Here is a 7,763-nt window from a genome sequence, read left to right as displayed (position 1 = left end):
GACCGAGGACAAAACGGCCAAGGAACGCGCTTCGCGCGAGAAGCACGAGGCTCGGGTTGGCGAGGCGCAACAACAGCTCCAGGGCGCGATAGAGAAATTTGAGTCCTTGGAGCGCGATTGTAAGGCGCAAGAGTCTGAATTGGTGAAGGCTCGCCAGAGCGCATAGGATGCATGAGCCGAAGCCCAGAGCGCCCTCCAGGAAATTCAGGTGGCCAAGAAGATTGCGGCGGGTAAGTCCTTCACCATGCAGAGCAAGTATGTAGAAGAAACGTTCCTTGTACTTATCCTGAATTTGGGTATTTCCATGGGCGTTTACAGATCTGCCGCACAGTGTATCGGATGCGGCCGAGCATTATAGGGCCGAAGAAGGGATGTCTACAGAGAAGCTGTTCTGGTCCCAATATCTAGGATCCGAACATCCGGTGCCCTTCAGTGACCAGCTAAAGCAGTTGGTCGAGCTGCACAGGTTGGCAGAGCTAGCCATGAAGGACTTGATAATCCGGTTGTGGCCTGCCGATCCTATACCTAGCAGCTACTTCGGACTTGTGCAGCGGCTTGTGAGTGCCTGTCCGCGGCTCGAAGCCATGTAGCGGACGGTCTGTATTGAAGGTGCGCGTATGGCCTTTGCCCGCGTCAAGACGCATTGGGCGAAGCTGGATGCCAAGAAGCTGATGACCGAGGGACCGCCGGAGGGCAAGGAGCATCGTCGACCCGAGCATTATTTTGATGGTGTCCTGGAGGGGTCCCGCCTTGCGGCGGAGCAATGTTCGAAGGATATCATATTCCCATGAGAACATGTGTATTACCTTGCCATGTAATATGGAACAATGATGTTATGCAGTATAATGCTTATGATTTAAATTTTACCTCCTGTGCTGTCGTTTATTAAATCTGAGGGTTGACCAGTCGTCGGCTTCTGCCCCCTTGTATATAGTACGGGGGTGTTCGGGATAAATCTAAACACTCTTTACTCCACATTCTGGCCCTTAAAGGAGGTGTTTAGCGCAATGAACAAGGCAATCAGACTATGCGGCCTTTATCGCCCTCACTTAGCCATAGGAGTTTGACAATTAGCAAAGTTGGCGAAGCCCCTGGTATTCGGAAGACCGAACTAGGGGCGCTACACACGCCCAATCAAAAGAACCGATTCTTCGCAAGAAGCGGAAAAAATCTCTAACGATTTGGAACCTCTCGAACAGCTGACCGGCTCTTGCCGCATCATGACAGTCAGTTTTGGGCTTTCTCTACTGAGGTGCTCGTCTGGAAGAATAGGGACACAATCGCAGTAGTTCTCCCTTTACTACCCTAGCCGATATAGCGGAATGTAAGGTAGTAAGCACAGGAGCCGGGCAACCCAACTATTGACCAAAGACATGATTCGGAGCCGATGCATATAATGATATAAGTTCGGGGTGCCGAACTATACTATAAAAGTGTTCGGACTTTTTATTGCCGTAGTGTTGGGTGCAATGAAGCCCCTACCATAGTAATACGTACCATGGTGTACGTGTGCAATGAGTAATTAATACCGAGGTGAGTAAACGGGAAAATGAAATAATAAACTGACGCTACCGTGTACTCACCATTGTGGTGCAACTAGTACGTGGACGCGTACGTTGTACAAGTAATGCGATAAGCAAATAAGGCTATTTAACATGCCGCAACCAAGGGCGAGCTATGTGCGGGTATGAAAAGCAAGTATGGCAATCATTTAGTAGAGACCACCTGGGGGTTCCCTTGTAAGCCAGAGCTCCTTGCCTCCTTGGTGTGTTCTGCAAGCGGGTTGTCCGTGTAGACCTCGAAAGAAGAAGAAAACCCGTAAAAGAAAAAGTAAAAGCGTGCGAATCCCAGGGTCGGTCAAGCCGTGCTGTGGACCGCGAACGAGTTATGCCTCCGTCAATACCCATGGGGTTTTGAGTGCGCAGTTTATGTACGCGCGGTACTAATGCCATTGCCTCATCGGGGCTGGGACGGAGGCCAAATTGCTAATTCGGCTCATGACGAACCGAGCTATCCTGCGGCAGTGTGATCCGGACCCTCTTGATGATGTCCAGGGGCTCGGCAGCCGGATTATAATGCTGCTTGAGAAGGTCGCTCTATACATCTGCTGCTAGGGCGGCGGTGTGCTCCTCTGTACGGAGGTAGCGTTCCGTGTTTCCATTTACTGTAATGACGCCACGTGGACCGGGCATCTTGAGCTTGAGATAAGCGTAATGTGGCACCGCGTTGAATCTAGCAAATGTGGTTCGTCCGAGCAGGGTGTGATAGCCACTGCGAAATGGGACAATATCGAAGATTAGTTCTTCACTACGGACGTTATCCGGGGAACTGAATACTACTTCCAGCGTTATTGAGCCCGTACAACGGGCCTCTACGCCTGGTATTGCTCCTTTAAAGGTAGTCTTTGTTTGTTTGATTCATGAGGGGTTAATGCCCATCTTCCGCACTGTGTCCTGCTAGAGCAGGTTGAGGCTGCTACCACCATCCATTAGGACTCGTGTCAGGTGAAATCCGTCGATGATTGGGTCGAGGACCAGTGCGGCTGAACCGCCATGGCGGATGCTGGTTGGATGATCTCGGCGATCAAAGGTGATCGGGAATGACGACAACGGATTGAATTTCGGGGCGACTAGCTCTAGCGCATAGACGTCCCTAAGTGCGCGCTTGCGCTCCCTTTTGGGGATGTGTGTAGCGTATATCATGTTCACCGTTTTGACTTGAGGGGGAAATTTCTTTTGCCCCACAGTGTTCGGCTGCCAGGGCTCCTCGTCATTGTCCTCGCTCTGTGATTCCCGTTCCTTGTTTCTGCTGTTTGCCTTGCTGGCTTGTTTAAAGACCCGGCAATCTCTGTTAGTATGGTTGGCCGGTTTGTCTAGGGTGCCATGTATCTAGCAAGGACGATCGAGTATGCGGTCCAAGCTGGATGGTCCTTCGCTGCTCCTTTTATAGGGCCTCTTTCGCTGGCCGGACTTGGAGCCACTGAATCTGGCGTGAACTGTTGTGTCATCGGTGTTATCGCCATTGCTTCGGCGTTTGTGTCTGTTGCGCCGGAGCTTGCCGGTGCTGTTTTTGGCCTCGGAGGGGCCTGTTCTGTTGGCTGTGTTTGTACTGCGAGCCAGCCAACTATCCTCTCCCGCGCAGAAGCGGGTCATAAGTGCCGTGAGGGCTGCCATGGACCTCGGCTTTTCCTGGCCGAGGTGGCGGGCGAGCCATTCGTCCTGGATGCTATGCTTAAAGGCCGCTAGGGCTTCGGCATCCGGACAGTCGACGATCTGGTTCTTTTTGGTTAGGAACCTGGTCCAGAATTTTCTGGCTGATTCTCCGAGTTGTTGAACTATGTGGCTTAAGTCATCGGTGTCTGGTGGCCGGACATAAGTTCCTTGGAAGTTGTCCAGGAAGGCTTCTTCCAAGTCCTCCCAGCTGCCGATAGAATTTTCAGGCAGGCTGTTAAGCCAGTGCCGAGCTGGCCCTTTGAGCTTTAGTGGGAGGTATTTAATGGCGTGGAGGTCATCTCCTCGAGCCATATGGATATGGAGAATAAAATCCTCGATCCATACTGCAGGATCGGTTGTGCCGTCGTATGATTCGATATTGACGGGCTTGAACCCCTCGGGGAATTCATGATCCAGTACCTCATCTGTGAAGCAGAGAGGGTGTGCGGCACCTCTGTCTCGGGCCGCATCGCGGCGTAGCTCTGATGGAGTTCGTCTGCGGCATTCGGCCCGGGCGTGGTTAGGTTTGTCACGTCCGAATAGGTAGCCGTCGTCGTGCCTCAAGGCACGTCCTCGTGATCCGTAGATCGATCTTGTATGCCCTGCTCTACTGTCCAGGGTCTGCCGAAGGTCGTACACGTGACTCCGAACTCTTCCTTCTCTATTTTTACGGGGCGGTGGGGCGGGCTGTTGTTCGGCCTGAGTTGCCGCTTTATCCCGACCGCGGGGTGGCCGGTCGGCTGCCCTGTCTCGACCACGTGGTGGTCGTTCCGCATTACGCAAGGGAGATATGTGCTCCGGTGCCTCCTCATCGAATTGAGGTAGCAGTCTGCGTTTCGGGTAGCTCTTGGCTGGCCGCTTGAGGCCATATTCTTCGGCTGTCAGGACATCAGTCCATCTGTCGACGAGCATATCTTGTTCAGCTTGAAGCTGCTGCTGTTTCTTTTTCAGGCTCCTTGCAGTGGCTATGAGCTGAAGCTTAAAGCGCTCCTGCTCCAGAGGATCCTCAGGCACGATGAAGTCTTCGTTGCCGAGGCTTGTCTCCTCCTCGGAGGGTGGACGGTAACTATCGTCCTCCGAGTCATCTTCTATGGCCTGTTCATCAGGCTTATCTTGACTGTTGTCATGTTCCTCTTGTTCGGATGCAGCTCCGACAGGGTCTTCGTTGTTTTCGGCGTCGCCCGAAGTACTATTTTCTCCGGTGCCAGTGTTGCCATCTTTTGAGCGACGAGACTTAGAACGGCATTTGGGGCGCCGGCGCTTGGACTGCGTCTCCGAGGGTTTATTCGCGTCTGGCTCTTCTTTGTCGTCGCCGGATCCTTTAGGTGTATCAACCATGTACACGTCGTATGAAGAGGTGGCCGTCCAACGTCCAGTGAATGGCGGGTCTTGGCCTTGCTCCTTGTCGACATCGTCGTCCATACCGTCGATATCTTCGGAGCCATAGTCAAGCATGTCGGTTAAGCCATCGACAGTGGCTATGAAGTGGGTGGCAAGTGGGAAGCAAAATTCCTCGTCATCCGCCTCTAGCTCGAACCGAACACAGTTCGGCTGTGAGTCCTCCTCCAAAGACAAGTTCTTTAAAGAGTTTAGCACGTCACCCAAAGGTGAATGCTGGAAGATGTCTGCGGCGCTAAATTCGAAAATCGATAACCGATCCAGCTCGATGTCTGCAGGCGTATCTGGTCCGGAACGTATAGCCGGAGACAAGTCCGGAGTTCCATTGATGCAAACATTGCAGGATGTCGAGTCTGTATGCGGCTCCAACGCCGCAGACTTTGTGGCCTCGGAGGGCGCGATCTACTTCGGTTCTGAGGTCGTTGCAGCAACAGGATCCATCTCCTGGATGTAATCCGATAACAGATGTAAGTCATGTTCATCGGGACGAGGGGGAGCGATCGCTGCGGTTTCAAACCCATTGAAGATCGAGTCTCCACGGGTATCCGCGGCGTAGTTCAAGCTTCCAAATCTGACTTGGTGGTCAGAGGCGTAGCTATCGATCTGCTCCACACGGCTAAGCGAGTTGGCCCGCAGTACGGAGCCGCCGAACACAAAAATCTGTCCGGGGAGGAAGGTTCTTCCTTGGACAGCGTCACTATCGACGATTGATGGGGCCATCGAACCTTTTGTCGACGGCATAGTGGAACTCTCAATGAAAGCACCAATGTCGGTGTCAAAACCGGCGGATCTCGGGTAGGGGGTCTCGAACTGTGCGTCTAGGATCGATGGTAACAGGAGACGGGGGACACGATGTTTACCCAGGTTCGGGCCCTCTCTATGGAGGCAATACCCTACTTCCTGCTTGATTGATCTTGATGAATATGAGTGTTACAAGAGTTGATCTACCACGAAATCATAATGGCTAAACCCTAGAAGTCTAGCCTATGTGAATATGGTAATGAGTATCCGCCTATACGGACTACGCTCTCCGGTTTATATAGACACTGGAGAGATCTAGGGTTACATGGGGTCGGTTACATAAGAAGGAATCTACATAGTCGGTTGCCAAGCTTGCCTTCCACGCCAAGGAGAGTCCAATCCGGACACGGGTATAGTCTTCGGCCTTCATATCTTCACAACCCATCAGTCCGGCCCCATGAATAATAGGTCGGACGCCCGAGGACCCCTTAGTCCAGGACTCCCTCAAGCCCCATGAATATAGATTGGATCGAGCAGTTCTTAACTGTTACAACTCCAGCCGGCCAACTGACATTGTTTGCAACATCTTTAGATCAAACCCAATGCTCGGTCATCTCTGCACCAGAACTCCTCAAGGCTTGCAAGCAAGGATTAGTGGCCCACATCGTACACCTCAGCGCTCTTGACAGCAACAGACTCGTCAATTCCCGTGGAGATTTTGCGACTACTGGAACAGTTCGCCGACGTCTTCGAGGACCCACGGGTCTTGCCGCCTCGCCGCGACTGCGATCACCGCATTCCCCTGATGGCCGGCGCGCAACCTGTCAACTCCAGACCATACAGATACAAACCCGAACTGAAGACAGAGATCGAACGTCAGGTTCAGGAAATGCTCGATGCAGGGATAATTCAGAAAAGCTCTAGCCCCTTCTCGTCCCCAGCACTGCTAGTCAAGAAAAGGGACGGTACTTGGCGCTTGTGCGTCGACTACCGTCGTCTCAACTCCATGACCGTGGTCGGCAAGTTTCTAGTCCCAATCGTCGATGAATTGCTCGACGAACTGGCCGTTGCAAAATGGTTCTCGAAGCTCAACCTGCGTGCGGGATTCCATCAAATAAGAATGGTAGAAGGTGAAGAGTATAAAACAGCATTCCAGACACACTCCGGGCACTGGGAATACTGTGTCATGCCCTTCGGAGTAGCAGGAGGCCCGGACACATTCAACGGAGGCATGCACACTACTCTGCGCCCAGTCATGCGCAAATGTGTCATCTCCTTCTTCGATGATATCCTCATCTTCAGCAAAACCTTGGCCGAGCACATCCAACACATCGCGCGCGTGCTCCAGCTGCTCAGAGACGACCATTGGCAAGTTAAGCAGTCCAAGTGCTCCTTCGCGCAACGTCAGATCACTTACCTGGGCCATGTGATTGACGAGTGTGGCGTTTCTACCGATCCCAGCAAGATTCAAACAATTCAGCAGTGGCTTGTACCTTAGTGCACCAAAGATGTGCCCAGCTTCCTCGGCCTGGCTGGATATTACAGGAAATTCATCCAACATTTTGGGATCATCGCAAGACCTCTGTTCACCTTGCTCAAGAAAAACCACCAGTTTGTCTGGACAAGTGACACACAGAAGGCGTTCGACGTTCTGAAACTGAAGCTCACATCAGCACCTGTGCTGCAACTTCTTGATTTCAGTAAGAAGTTCGTGATTGACACTGATGCATGCGCTTATGGTGTTGGAGCTGTTCTTCAGAAAGATGGGCACCCGATCGCCTACATGAGCAAACCTCTCGGCCCCAAGAACCACGGCCTCTCCACTTATGAAAAAGAATGCATGGCCATCCTCACGGCCGTGGAGCAGTGGCGTCCCTACCTGCACAACGACGAATTCATCATCCGCACTGATCAGAGGAGCCTCGTGCATCTTGATGATCAACACTTGTCCACCCCGTGGCAGCAGAAAGCGTTCACCAAACTGCTCGGGATGCGCTACAAAATCTGCTATCGCCCCGGGTCTTCAAACACTGCCGCCGACGCGCTCTCGCGCCGCACTCCTGAGGAGATTGTGTCAGCCGTGTCAGTCTGCACACCCGCTTGGCTGAACGACATCGCGGCCAGCTACAGCGCCAACCCCCAGGTTCAGAAGATTCTGGAAGACTTGTCTAAACGACCGGACCCCAAAGGGCGGTTCTCCACACGCGATGGACTGCTCTACTTCCGCGATCGGCTCTGGTTGGGCGGCTCCCCCGCCCTACAGCAACGGATGCTCCGTGCGTTTCACGACAGCACCATGGGCGGCCACTTCGGCGTGCCAGTCACATATCGCCGCCTGCGCCGCCTCTTCGTTTGGCCCAAGATGAAGGAACAGACTCGCCAGTATGTCCAGTCCTGCTCCATCTGCCAACA

Source organism: Aegilops tauschii, chromosome 1 (genome assembly GCF_002575655.3).
Source record: "Aegilops tauschii subsp. strangulata cultivar AL8/78 chromosome 1, Aet v6.0, whole genome shotgun sequence".
In the NCBI taxonomy this organism is placed as follows: domain Eukaryota; kingdom Viridiplantae; phylum Streptophyta; class Magnoliopsida; order Poales; family Poaceae; genus Aegilops; species Aegilops tauschii.
This window is presented reverse-complemented; position numbering follows the sequence as displayed.